Below are 13,494 nucleotides of genomic sequence, written 5' to 3'. Positions count from 1 at the left end.
CAGGATCTGCATGCTGTGGTCTAGCATCTGGCCTTACATTCTTAGCAAGCGGTGCGGGAGTTTGGGCTCCACTTCCTTCCATTCCCTGGCCTTCCCCTTCAGTTGCACCTATTCAGAGCTGGTGCTGAGGCTGGAAGTACAGCGAAGATGTCACCCCAGCCTGGTGGGCATTACAGTTTGGTCTCCCCAGCACTGCGATGCCTGCCAGAGATCAGAGATGACCACAGAGTCCCGCTTAAATGCTGCCCTCTCTACCCACTGGTGCTGTCAGTGAAACTGGTTGGGCGCCTGAGTTGAGCGCTCCCTGTTGGCGTGTCTCCTGTTGGGCCAGCCCACAGATCTGCCTCTGGAAAAGCCTGCCTCTTCTAGTCCACTGCACCCCAGGACCCTGCAGGGGCCAGGTCTGCCCCCGTGAACCTGGTAGCGGGTGCCCTTCTGCCTTGCATTCATCTTTCTATTAGAACCTCATGCTGATTTGACCTAGTGCAGCCCATTCCCTGCCACGGGGCCTCACTTGTGAACTGGTCAATCCTTGCCATTTTAACTGGCCTTGACCTGAATTGTTCTCTGCCTCTGCAGCCCAGGCATTTTTTTGTTTGTTCCGTCCCTGTTGTGCCAGAGGGCTCCCAGATCCTGGCTCCTTCATCTGTGCTGTGGCAGTGGGCAGCCGGGCCCTGGAGTCTCAAGCTGTGATCGGGACAAATGTCCTTCTCTGTCCTCTGACCACTTCCTCCTAAGGGAGAACGGGCAGAGAGCACAGGACCAGGACAAGATGCCAGGAACAGAAACCCTCAGGCAGGGGAGGGACCCTCAGGAAGAGGCCACATGCTGGCGCTGAGGCTGTGGTCACTGAGACAGGGACCTTGCCAAGTGACTGGGGCAGAACCCGGGGACTCTAGGGACTTCCATGACTTATTGAGAGAAGCTCAAACAGAAGGAAAACAAGTCTCATCTCGAATGTGTGTCATCCTTGAAGTCGGAAGTAGCCGTTTCCTGGGAGGGGCGGCCTTGACCTTTGGGGCTGGGGACAGTTCCTTTCTGATGGCAGAGTGCTGTCTCCCGGAGCAGAGACCCAGGCCTTAGTGAGCGTCTCAGAATTCTGCAAGATTTTAAGCGTGCCCTTCCTGGGGAAAGCAGCCCTGAGAGCAGCTCAACTGGTAGGTATGAAACTGTACCCCAGAGTCCCGGAAAACCAGATTTTAGTTGAAATGCCACCAATTTCATAGAGTTATAATGTGTTTTCATACCATGATACCTCCTCAGTGCATCAGGTGCCTTTCTTCAAGTACAAGAAAATTGTCAAGAGGGTGGACGGGGGCACCTAAAAGGCGATTCGCAGCCAGTATGTTTCCTGACCTTTTGCTTGACCTCTTCTTATGGGTTTGAGATACTAAATTTTTGCAAATGGGAGCAATTAAAATGGACATTGTGTCACCTGTGCTGATGCAGTTACAGCTGAAGTTGTATAAGCTTCATGTTTTCTGGCGCACACACTTTCTCAAGGATAAAGAGTCAGGGCCATAGACTATTTACATGTTGGATAAATTACAGACACAGTTTTACTGTACTTTATGAGCTTAGTTTAAAGCATTTTTCATTCTTTTCTGAACGATCAGAGATTTTTAAACGTACTCCCACAGTCGAAGTATGGGATTTAATAAGTGATTTGTTCAGGATTTAGAGTGAAGGCAGAGATGTGATTTCAAAGAGAATATGAAGATATATGCTCAAAACTAAGATATGTAAATACTTGCTTCATTTGTATAATATTGAATAGTAGCAGTGTTATAAAACATTTATTCCTTCTGTGAAAGGCAATCTGCTGTGATGGTTAAAGATTCTGTGGCCAGGCTGCCTCAGTTCACATCTGGGCTCTGCCACTGATTGCTGTGTGCCTTTAGCTAATTTTTCAACCTCTCTGATAAAATGAGGGCAATAATTGTCCTAGCATATAGTGTGTTGGGAGGATTTCATGAGTTAGTCTGTATGAAGTGCTTCCAACAGGTAAATGGTGAGCTCTATGCAAATGGTTCTGTTATTATTCAGTCAGTACTTACGATTGATTCTTCTGTAAGCTTGTAAGGCCCATAGACAAGGATGAAATAACACACAGCCCATGCCCTGAGGTCTGCCTCTAGTGGGAGACCCAGAGAAACAAGACCGTGGCAGCACCCGTGGGATGCCCACGGAGCTGTCACGGACACCCAGAGGAGGTGCTCCTAACCCTGTCCCAGGGGTCTGTGGGTGGTAGGGAAGGCTTCCTGAGGGTGAAATCTGGGCCAAGTCTTGAAGGGTGAGTTAGAACATTACAGGAGAAGAGGGTTGGGGGAGGGCAGCACACAGAACTGGGGAGAGAAAAGCACAGCGGATGAAGGGATTTAGTCCATGGAGGTGAGGAACCCTGCAGATTCAGGGCAGAGCAGCAGGGAGGTGAGGCTGGAGTTGGTGGCAGGGCCAGATGCCAGGGGATGGCAGTCATCATAGTAATAACAATAACGGAGCCACACTGTTATTAAATGCCATGCCCTGGCACAGTGCTAAGCATGGGACACACACCATCTTCTTCCCGCCTCACAACAACCCCATGAGTGGGTGCTGTGATTATCTCCATGCTATAGATGAGAAACCAATACAAAAAGTGTCGATGTTGGTGAGGTCTCCTGGCCAGTGAGAGGAAGAACAGCGAGGGCTGCCAGCCCAGGCCACCTGGCTCCAGGGCTCACACATTAGCATAGGTGTGCTGGGAAGCTTGGATCTGACTGTGAGAGCTTTGGTGTTGGCATTCACACAAATGAACAAGAAGTAGATGCTGCAGAAATGTTAAGGCAGTGGAAGGAGAAGCGGGAAGGGTTTGGCTATCAATGCTGGGGGTGGCTGCAGCTTCCCTGCATCCCTTGACTTTGAAAAGTGCATCCCTCTGGTCATAGGCATGGATTTGTGGGTGTCTGAGCCTCTGTCTGCATTCAGCTGAGCAAGCAAGGGGGCGAGGGCAGGGATAGCAGACTTGGGCGTGTGTCTCCTGACCTTCCTCCTGCATCCCTGACATCACTGCTGTGCAGTCTTCTCGCCCCACCCCAGGGCTCAGGCTCAGCTCCCTCCTTCCAGAGCCCTAGGCAGAGGCAGGCATGAGGAGGACAGGCCTGTGTGATGGGACCCGGTTGTTATTCCTGGAATAACGTGACAAACATCTACTTGGTTTTAGTGTCAGTTTGAGCTGTGCCACTCAGCAGCTTGTGCCAGTCACTCAGCTTCTCTGGGAATATTTCACCCTCCACAAAATGGGCACAAACCTGCCTCTGTCCCTGTGGCTCAGGGTCGTTGTGAGGATTCAGTGAGATAATACCGGCTGCGGGCTAATTCCTCATGGTTACTCAGGGAGCGCCCGTGTACCTCTGCAGCTGAACACTTTATGGGATTTACTTCTGATCCTCATAAAAACCCTGCAAGGTACAAATTACTCTCCCCAGATTAAGAACATGAATAAAACTGCCAACTCTTAGATGAAGAGCTAGCCCTCTCTACTATTTACGGACCTTTTGATTCCAGGTAACAGAAAAGCCAGCTCAGATGGTCTTACCCAGGAAGGAACTTGGCTGGCTCACCTGACCGGAGATGCTGCAGTGGGTGGGCTTTGCTCCGGGGGGCGCAGGGTCCTTAGGGCAGTGGCTTCTGCTCCCAGCCCTTCTCTGGGCAGTGCTGCCTCCAGGCTTTGATGTGTCCTCAGGCCAGGCCAGCTCCCCTTGGGAAGGGAACGGTGGCAGCACGGCTTTCACCCCTGGCCTCATGAAGGAGTCATCTTGCTTCCTAATGAACAAACACAACTGAACTCACTGTTATGGGACCAACCTGAACCAAGCAGTAAGGCCAGAGGATAAAACTGTGCCGAGCAGGGGGTGGGGGTCAGTGCCACCCAAACATGTGCCTTCAGCCCTAGGGGGCAGGGAGTGGATGCTGAGCAGGTAATCCCAGGGACCTCTCCTTGCTTTTATTCTTATGACCTAAGACCAACACTACATAGAACCGCTAAATTTTGGGTGGCCCAAAAGGTTCGTTCGGTTTTTTCCGTAAGATGGCACTAGTAGCACTTAGTTGTCTTTAACTTCATTCGAGACAATTTTGTTAGATCGTATGTGACAGCTGTCATATCAGCGTGCATTTAAAAAAAGATATCGGGCTTCCCTGGTGGCGCAGTGGTTGAGAGTCCGCCTGCCGATGCAGGGGACATGGGTTCGTGCCCCGGTCCGGGAAGATCCCACATGCCGCAGAGCGGCTGGGCTGGTGAGCCATGGCCGCTGAGCCTGCGCGTCCGGAGCCTGTGCTCCGCAACGCGAGAGGCCACAACAGTGATAGGCCTGCGTACCACAAAAAAAAAAAAAAAAAAAAAGATATCAAAATTGGTGGATTTTTGTGAAGCCTTTTTAATATTGAAGTTGGAAGCAAAACAACATTTTTGGCATATTACACTTTATTATTTCAAGAAAGGTAAGAACACAACCGAAATGCACAAAAAGATTTGTGCAGTGTATGGAGAAGGTGCTGTGACTGATCGAACATGTCAAAAGTGGTTTGCGAAGTTTCGTGCTGGAGATTTCTCACTGGACGATGCTCCACGGTCAGGTAGACCAGCTGACGTTGATAGCGATCAAATCAAAACAATAATTAAGAACAATCAACATTATACCACGTGGGAGACAGCCGACGTACTCAAAATATCCAAATCAAGGGTTGAAAATCATTTGCGCCAGCTTGGTTATGTGAATCGCTTTGATGTTTGGGTTCCACGTAAGTTAAGGGAAAAAAACCTTCCTGACCATATTTCCACGCTCGATTCTCCACTGAAACATCATGAAAACGTTCTGTTTTTAAAACACATTGTAACAGGCAATGAAAAGTGGTTGCTGTACAACAAGGTGGAACCAATGAGATCATGGGGCAAGCGAAATGAACCACCGCCAACCACACCAAAGGCCGGTCTTCATCCAAAGAAGGTGATGTTGTGTATATGGTGGGATTGGAAGGGAGTCCTCTATTATGAGCTCCTTCCAGAAAACCAAACGATTATTTCCAACAAGGACTGCTCCCAATTAGACCAACTGAAAGTGGCACTCGACGAAAAGCAACCAGAATTAGTCAACAGAAAACGCATAATCTTCCGTCAGGATAATGCAAGACCGCATGTTTCTTTGGTGACCAGGCAAAAACTGTTACAGCTTGGCTGGGAAGTTCTGATTCATCCGCTGTATTCACCAGACATTGTGCCTTCAGATTTCCATTTACTTTACAAAATCATCTTAATGGAAAAAATTTCAATTCCCTGGAAGACTGTAAAAGGCACCTGGGACAGTTTTTTGCTCAGAAAGGTAAAAAGTTTTGAGAAAACCATAATTCAAAAAGAGACATGTACCACAATGTTCATTGCAGCACTATTTACAATAGCCAGGACATGGAAGCAACCTAAGTGTCCATCTACAGATGAATGGATAAAGAAGATGTGGCACAATGGAATATTACAATGGAATATTACTCAGCCATAAAAAGAAATGAAATTGAGTTATTTGTAGTGAGGTGGATGGACCTAGAGTCTGTCATACAGAGTGAAGTAAGTCAGAAAGAGAAAAACAAATACAATATGCTAATACATATATATGGAATCTAAAAATAAAAATGGTTCTGATGAACCTAGGGGCAGGACAGGAATAAAGATGCAGACATAGAGAATGGACTTGAGGACACGGGGAGGGGGAAGGGTAAGCTGGGACAAAGTGAGAGAGTGGCATGGACATACGTACACTACCAAATGTAAAATAGCTAGTGGGAAGCAGCCGCATAGCACAGGGAGATCAGCTCGGTGCTTTGTGACCACCTAGAAGGGTGGGATAGGGAGGGTGGGAGGGACGCACAAGACGGAGGGGATATGGGGATATATGTATACGTACAGCTGATTCACTCTGTTATACAGCAGAAATTAACACAACACTGTAAAGCAATTATACTCCAATAAGGATGTTGAGAAAAAAAAAGTTTTGGGAAGATGGAATTATGAATTTGCCTGAAAAATGGCAGAAGGTAGTGGAACAAAAGGGTGAATACGTTTTTCACTAAAGTTCTTGGTGAAAATGAAAAATGTGTCTTTTATTTTTACTTACAAAACTGAAGGCACTTTTTGGCCCACCCAATATTAAGGAAGCACCTCCTGACCTTACCAGTTAGTGTTCAGAGATTTCAAACTTACAGACTAAACCACCTCCAAGCCTTTGTGCAGACTCTGTGAAACTGGCAGGGACCAGGAAGGACGAGCTCTCACGGTGAGGCCCGGCAGAACCTCTGAGGTGATGTAAACCGTTTATGATGAAAGGTCATGGGGAGGCTGTGGACAGGGAGGTGCCTTGGCAGCTGCCTCACGAAGGAGCAGCTTTTATCCTGGTGCTCTTCACAAAATGCCATACATAGGATGAAAGCAGCAGAAAGTAATGCATCAGGACCCCCGGGGCCTGCAGGTCCTTTCTCGGTGCGCCCGCTCTGGCACAGGTTTCTGAGAACCCTGCCGTGTCTGTCCAGTCCCCATTCAAGAACTCGGACAGCAGATTCCATAATAATGATGATCATAATGCTGGTAAGATAGTCATAGGTGACACAACGTACCAGATGCAGTTCTACGTGCTTGACACGTGTTACTCATTTATGAGAAAGAGTCATCTCAAGGGAGGCACCATTCGTCTGCCTCGAAAGTGAAGTTCTGTAACTTGTACGCAGCTCCTTGGCACGTGCTGTTGATTGACCTCGTGTGGCAAGGAAAGCCCGTGGAGCACTTTCAAAAGCCTAGAGCGAGATGTCAGGAAATTCGCCCTATTTGCACTAGTCCTTGGCCTTTATCAATGGCAGCTACCTTGGGCGGGGGACCTGTCATTGTAAACGACAGTGAGATGCTAACATAGTTGTTGAGACCTGCGTTCCTCCTGCAAGATTCCACACTTGACATTGCAAGGTACAAGGTTATAGGGTGATGAGTGTGTTGCGGGCAGTCTTGGAAAGGCAGCCTGGAGCTGCTCGGAGAGGAACTGAGGAAGCCCTCTGGGGGTCCTGGTGAGTTCTCACGGTCTGAACTGAGGTGTGCAGGCTGGAGGAAAGGAAGCACATGGACACTTCGGAAGGTAAAATGAATCAACGGAAACACTGACTTTCAAAGCTGGTGTGGGAGCGGGAAGGGTTCAGGGAGGGCAGGCCCAGAAGGATGCTGGCAGGGCCAGATTGGCACATCTTCCTCAGCCCTGCTCGTGGAGGGCTTTCTGGGTCGGGATCTTTTGCCCGACAGACCACACTTGGCATCCCAGCCATCCCAGTTCAGGCCACACTGAATCCCTCTGTAGCATGTGACGGACAGCTTTCTGCCAGGATGAGGATCCTCTGCTCATTCAACTGGAAACGGGGTTGAACAGACCCCAAGGGGGCATAGTTCATATGTGGAGGCACCGAGCTTGTCCTGGATCCAGGGAAACACCAGGCACCTGGGGGATGAAGGCTGGGTGTCTGAATGCTCCTCGGTGGGAACAGTTAACTGCTCCTCTGGTGTGTCCCAGTGAGGCAGCTATTTGATGGAGGGGTGGCACTCCTTATGCACAGGCGCTGTGTGGTTCGGTATGAGGGCGCGTTGAGCTCACATTCACTTATGAAAGCAAGGTGTGCCTGGGTGTTTGGTTCTTCATTTTAAAAATGTTCCTTGGTGGGGTCCTCTCAGTTTATACTATTGTTTTTTTTTTTCTGCTCCCAGACACACTTCGTTGTAGAGGCACAGAATTTCCACATGGCTGGCCTGGCCACACCCATCTCCTTTGGGCCGCTGATACTGTTTATTTCAGACAATCCCAGGGACAGGCATGTGCTCCCCTCCTTCTCTGCCCAATCTTGGGCCAGGATGGCCTTTGGTCTTGGGCACCAATCACTGCTCCTGCCTCCAGGACCCTAGCATTCAGGATGGCCCCTCTTCCTCCCACCAGGGCAGGGCTTCGAGCAGCTGTAACAGTCCTGGATCTAGTATAGACTGAAAGTGCAGTGGAATGCTGATGTCGCCTTCCGGTACCTTTTTGGGGAGCTGGCTTAAGCCTAGAGCAGCCATTGTAGATCTGGCTTGATTGGCCTTCTTCCTTCCCTAGTTCTCTTGTTCTCTGTTGTCTGGGCTGGGCTCAGAGTCCTAGCTTCAGGGCCAAGGAGGCAGGTCCACCCGGATCAGATCCCAGATCTCCTGCCTGGACCTCTCTGAGGCTTAATTTTCCCATCTGGGCGGGTCAGAGATTATGGATATCAGGTACTTTTCACAGTGCTTTGCATAGGGTAGACAGACATAGCTCTTATTAACTTTAGCTTCTGCAAAATATGATTGCTCACAATTTGTTCAGTGTCTGGTAAAATCCAGGTTGCCTGCTTTACCTAGTGTCCTGGAGTGGCCACCCATTGCTCAGGGGTTCAGCCTTTCTCTACGCCCTGCTCGCCTGCTCTGTCCTGCTTGGCACTTGTACAGCACTGCTACATCTGTGGCTCTAGGAGGGTGCACTGTGCTCCCTTGGCAGAAAGATTTTCTGATCAAGGTTTAAGTTGAAGTTTGTGCTTCCCCTCAGGGCCAAGACATGGCATCATGAGATACCCAAGTAGCAAAATTGTTTTCCCTGGGTAACACCATGACATGCCCCTACCCCCCTACTGCATCTACACGCTGGAGATTAGGGTCCATGCTGTTTAGCCATTTCATGCCCCATCTAATTGAGGCTGAGCTTTCTTATCTGACCCTAACTATGACCCAGTGAGATAGATATCAAGGGTACATCTTCCCATCTTACAGGTTGGGGGATGCGGCCCAGGGAAGTGAGTGACTTGTCCTGTATCACCTCTCTAGTCAGAGTGGAAGCAGATTTAGTGCAGGCTTTCTGCCCCTGTCCAGTGCCCGTTTGCTAGATCCAGCCACTACGTGCCACCGAGCAGAGGTGCCCAGTCTTTGTGGGACAGAGACTCCTGTGAGAGGCGGCCAGGCCGGAACTTTGTACATGTCACAACAAGGGTCCCACATGTGCGCCTCCTGCCCCACCCTTGTTGGAGCCAGAAAAACAGCCCTGTTCCCCACAAATAGCACTTCTTTCCGATCACACAGCTCTCTAATTTAGCTGGAGTTTCCGGCCTATTTTCTATCTTCCTTGGTTTGACTGGCTCCAGCAATGCCCACTCCCTTGTGTCAGACACAAAATACAGTCCTGTTGCAACCCAAGATGTAGAATAACTTTTCTCGTAAGTGAATCATAAGACAGACAGTCAAAAATTCCTACCAGCCCTGCTGGCTCAACGCGAGACGTAAGGTTCTGAGGGAATCACTGTCTATCGTATGTCATTGTGGTGACTCATTGTATCTGAGTGCTCATGATTGAGGTATGAAGTAGAACTAAATTTAGTTTAGTGCAGTTTTACTGTTTTCAAGGAGAATGGTGATGACAAAGCAGACCTTTTTTCAGCTTACTGAAAGCCCTGGGCATAATGGCCTACGTTTATGATGTCTCAAAATTTTCATTTTATATTAAAGAGCTAAAGAATTAAAGCCAAGAAAAGAGAAGAGGAAGGGGAAATATTATTTGATTTTGCGGGATGTGAGGTGCAACTGGGGAAGATAATCCCAACTCAGAGGCAATAGACAAAAAGAAACTATCAAACGATTTTAGCAAAAACAAATGACCATGCATTTAACAAAAAGCCAAAATTCAGAAGTAGGGAAATGTTTGCAATAAGCCTGTCAGGTGGATGTCAAAGATGCAAACAAATCTATAAGAATGACTCACAATACTACTAAATAATAGCAGAAGGTGTCCATACATCATTCATAAATAAGGAAACAGACAAACACGGGAAATGTTCCTCCTAGCAAGCAAAGAAATGCAAGTAAAAGGACATATCACATTTTTCTTCATTAAGTGAGAAATTTTTTAAACTGATAAATCTGATGTTAAAAAGGATGAAAAGATAAATGCCCTCATCCATTGACCAAGAGGCTATAAAGTAGTACTGACCTGTCGGAAATCATTTTGACAGTGGGTATTTTTTTTTTTTTTGACAGTGGGTATTGAATAACCTTTAAAATGATCCTCCTCTGTGAACTAGTATTTCCAGGTCTAAGAATCCAAAAACAAAAGTCTAAGAATGGAAAACCATTATGCACAAATATATTTATAGCAATGTTATTTGTATATCAAACTGGGAACCAAATTAGATGTTTAGATGTCAGGGGAAGGCTAAGTAAACTATGGGCATGTCTTCTCACTGGAATAGTGGGAGGATGTGACAATATGGAAAGTGTAGATTAAGTAAAAAGAAGGATGCAAAATTGTAATACAATATTATTATTTTTTTTTTTGCGATACACGGGCCTCTCACTGTTGTGGCCTCTCCCGTTGTGGAGCACAGGCTCCGGACGCGCAGGCTCAGCGGCCATGGCTCACGGGCACAGCCGCTCCACGGCATGTGGGATCTTCCCGAACCGGGGCACGAACCCGTGTCCCCTGCATCGGCAGGCGGACTCTCAACCACTGCGCCACCAGGGAAGCCCCAATATTATTTTAAAAAAGACAATGTATAAGAACCAAGGAAGAGTTGAAACTTATGTCCCCAAAAAGCCTGCACATGGATGTTGACAGCAGCTTTAGTCATCATCTCCAAAACTTGGGAGCAAAAAAGATGTCCTTCAGTAGATGAATGAATAAATAAACCCTGGTACATGCAGACAATGGAATATTATTCAACATTAAAAAGAAATGAGCTGTCAAGCTATGAAAGACATGGAGAAAACTTCAATGCATGTTTCTAAGTTAATGAAGCCAATCTGAAAAGGCTCCATAGTGTATGATTCAAACTATATGTGACATTCTGGAAAAGGCAAAGCTGTGGAGACATTTAATAGATCAGTGGTTGTCAGGGGTGGGGGAGGGAGGGATGAACAGGAAGAGCACAGAGGAATTTTAGGGCATGGAAGCTATTCTGTATGATACTACAGTAATGGCTACATTATAAATTTGTCCAAACCCATAAAATGTACACCACCAAGAGTGAACCCTAATGTAAACTGTGGACTTTGGGTGATGATGTGTGTCAAGGTAGTTTCATCAATTAAAACAAATGTACCACTCTGGTGGGGATGTTCATAATGGGGGTGGTCAGGGGTCTATGGAAAATCTCTGTATCTTTTGCTCAGTTTTGTTGTGAACATAGAACTGCTCTAAAAAATAAAGTCTTTTTAAAAAAATAAAACAAGGAAGAGGAAAAAGGCTGGAAATATTTATGAAGATCATGTTTTGGTTATGACAGACTTATTTTCTTTCGTCTCCATGCTTGTAATTACCATTTTAAAACATGGACGTGCATTAATTTATAATGGACAGAAAAAATAAACATTTCAAGAGTTTAAAAAGCTAGGAAATGAAGCTGTATGTGTGGTTGTGTATTTAAACAGTTCTGAGGGTTTCTGGTCCCTTGTTTTCTCTTTGTGGCCAGAGTTTTGTAAACACACATCCCTTTTGGCTATTTGTAAATTTACACAGTTGAGCCTGTACTCTAAAGCCATGGCCAGTTAGAATTTCTGTTCCCAATAAAAATAAGCTATCTTTGGGGACTCTCAGTGTGAACTGTATTCTTGGAAATTTCCCCACAACGTGACTCAGTCTTTGTTTATTTTTAAAACTCCAGGACTATATTAGAATAGTCTGTTTTCTTTTATTAAATATATGTAAATATTTATTAGTGTTTAATTTACTGCTTTTCAAAGATTATACAATCACATGATTTAATAATTAAAATTTAAAGTTAAATAATTTAAAAATATATGTAATAATAATTCATATTATTATATTATATAATAATATATTATATAATATAATTATTAATTATATTATTATTATTATATTATGTAATATGTAATAATAATAATAAATAATTCTCCTTGTCCAATCTTCCTTCTGTTTATTTCCTCAGCACCCCCATTTTAAGGAACCACTATTTTTAAATTCTTGTGAATATTTCCAAAGTTTCTCTATTTGTGTACATAAATACTAATATATATTATTTTTCTGTATTTTTATACAAAAGAAATGACACATTTTACACATTGTCCAACACCTAGCTTTTTCACTTAACAATGTATCTTTTCTTATCCCTGTATAAATAGCTTCCTCATCCCTCATTACAGTTACAAAGGACCCCGTGTGTGGATTTGTGGATTCACCATAATTTCCTTAACCAGTCCCCCGCTGATGGACAGTTGGGTTGTTTCTAATCTATTGCTATTACCAACAGGACTATAATGACTTATATGTACATTTCATACCCATGCAAGGATATCTACAGAATAAATTCCCGGAAGTGAAATTGCCGGGTCACAGAGTATAAGCCTCTGTAATTCTGATAGCGCCTGTGATCCTGATTGCCGAATTACCCTCCATCAGGAAGGGTTTACACTTGTACCAGCAATACTTCTGAGTGCCTAATTCCTCACACCCTTGCCGAAAGAGTGCTTTGCCTTAAGTTTGGTTGTTGCCATTCTGATATGTGCAGAAAGAAAGTGCAGTACATTTTAATTTGGCTTTCTCTTTCTTGAAGAAGTTTTAGCATGTTTTCCTAGGTACGAGCCTTTCCTCTTGTGTGAAAACTGTTTACCACCTTCATTCATTTTGACTATTAGGTCATATCTTATGGAGTTCTAGAAATCCTTTGTATTAAGGAGATCAAGGGAGTTACCAAGCCTCTCTTGGTAACTGTACCTACCTGACTGGAATATGTGCCTGAGGACGAGAGATTCTAAAAGAGGCTGCCCTCTGGGTTGCTGGAGCCATAGGGTGCATTTGAAATAAGACGATGGCCATTCAAGGAAGTGCTTGGACTCCACCCCACAGGTAGCAAGGAGAACAGGTTTCACATCAGGCCAGTCTGGGTTTGCAGCTTTCGTGTTGTCTGCTTACAAACAGTGTCACTTAGAGCAAGTCACTCAGCATCTTTGAATCTTGGTTTTGTTACCTGTAATGTAAGGCTTACCTATTACTTTGGGTTATAACGGTAACACATAGAATCTGATACTACAGTGATTACACAGGTAACCCCCCAGATAATTGAAAACACTCACAACACTCCTGAGGTCTAACTCAGTCTTTACCTTAAAGGTGAAGGTACATACAGCAGGAGGAGAAAGTGTGAACAATCATGCGGGGCCCTAGGGACTCCCAGCTGCAACTCGCCAGGGTCCCTTCTCACTTGCACAGGTGCTGCTCTGTCTCTGGATTGTTAGCCACAAAGATGTGTGCGAGGAACGTTGGTTTTAGGGGAGCTCAAGGAGAAGTTTTTAGTGATCTCTTAATATCCTCCTGGTGATGTAACCAAGCCAGACTGTGTAAACCCATTAACCAGGTGTAAACAGTCTATACACACAATCTATATATCCCAAAACAATGTAGGCAAGCCGGCCCTGGGTCTCTCCAG

The 13,494-nt window shown here is 45.7% G+C and overlaps 1 protein-coding gene across 2 annotated transcripts in view; it reads left to right on the top strand.

Moving 5' to 3' along the window:
• VSTM4 (V-set and transmembrane domain containing 4) overlaps positions 1-13,494 on the top strand; it is an 86,808-nt gene that overhangs the window by 46,467 nt on the left and 26,847 nt on the right. The gene's annotated exons all lie outside the window — the stretch shown is intronic.

This window comes from Grampus griseus (assembly GCF_964374135.1).
Source record: "Grampus griseus genome assembly, chromosome: 16".
Classification (NCBI taxonomy): Eukaryota; Metazoa; Chordata; class Mammalia; order Artiodactyla; family Delphinidae; genus Grampus; species Grampus griseus.
This window is presented reverse-complemented; position numbering and strand designations above follow the sequence as displayed.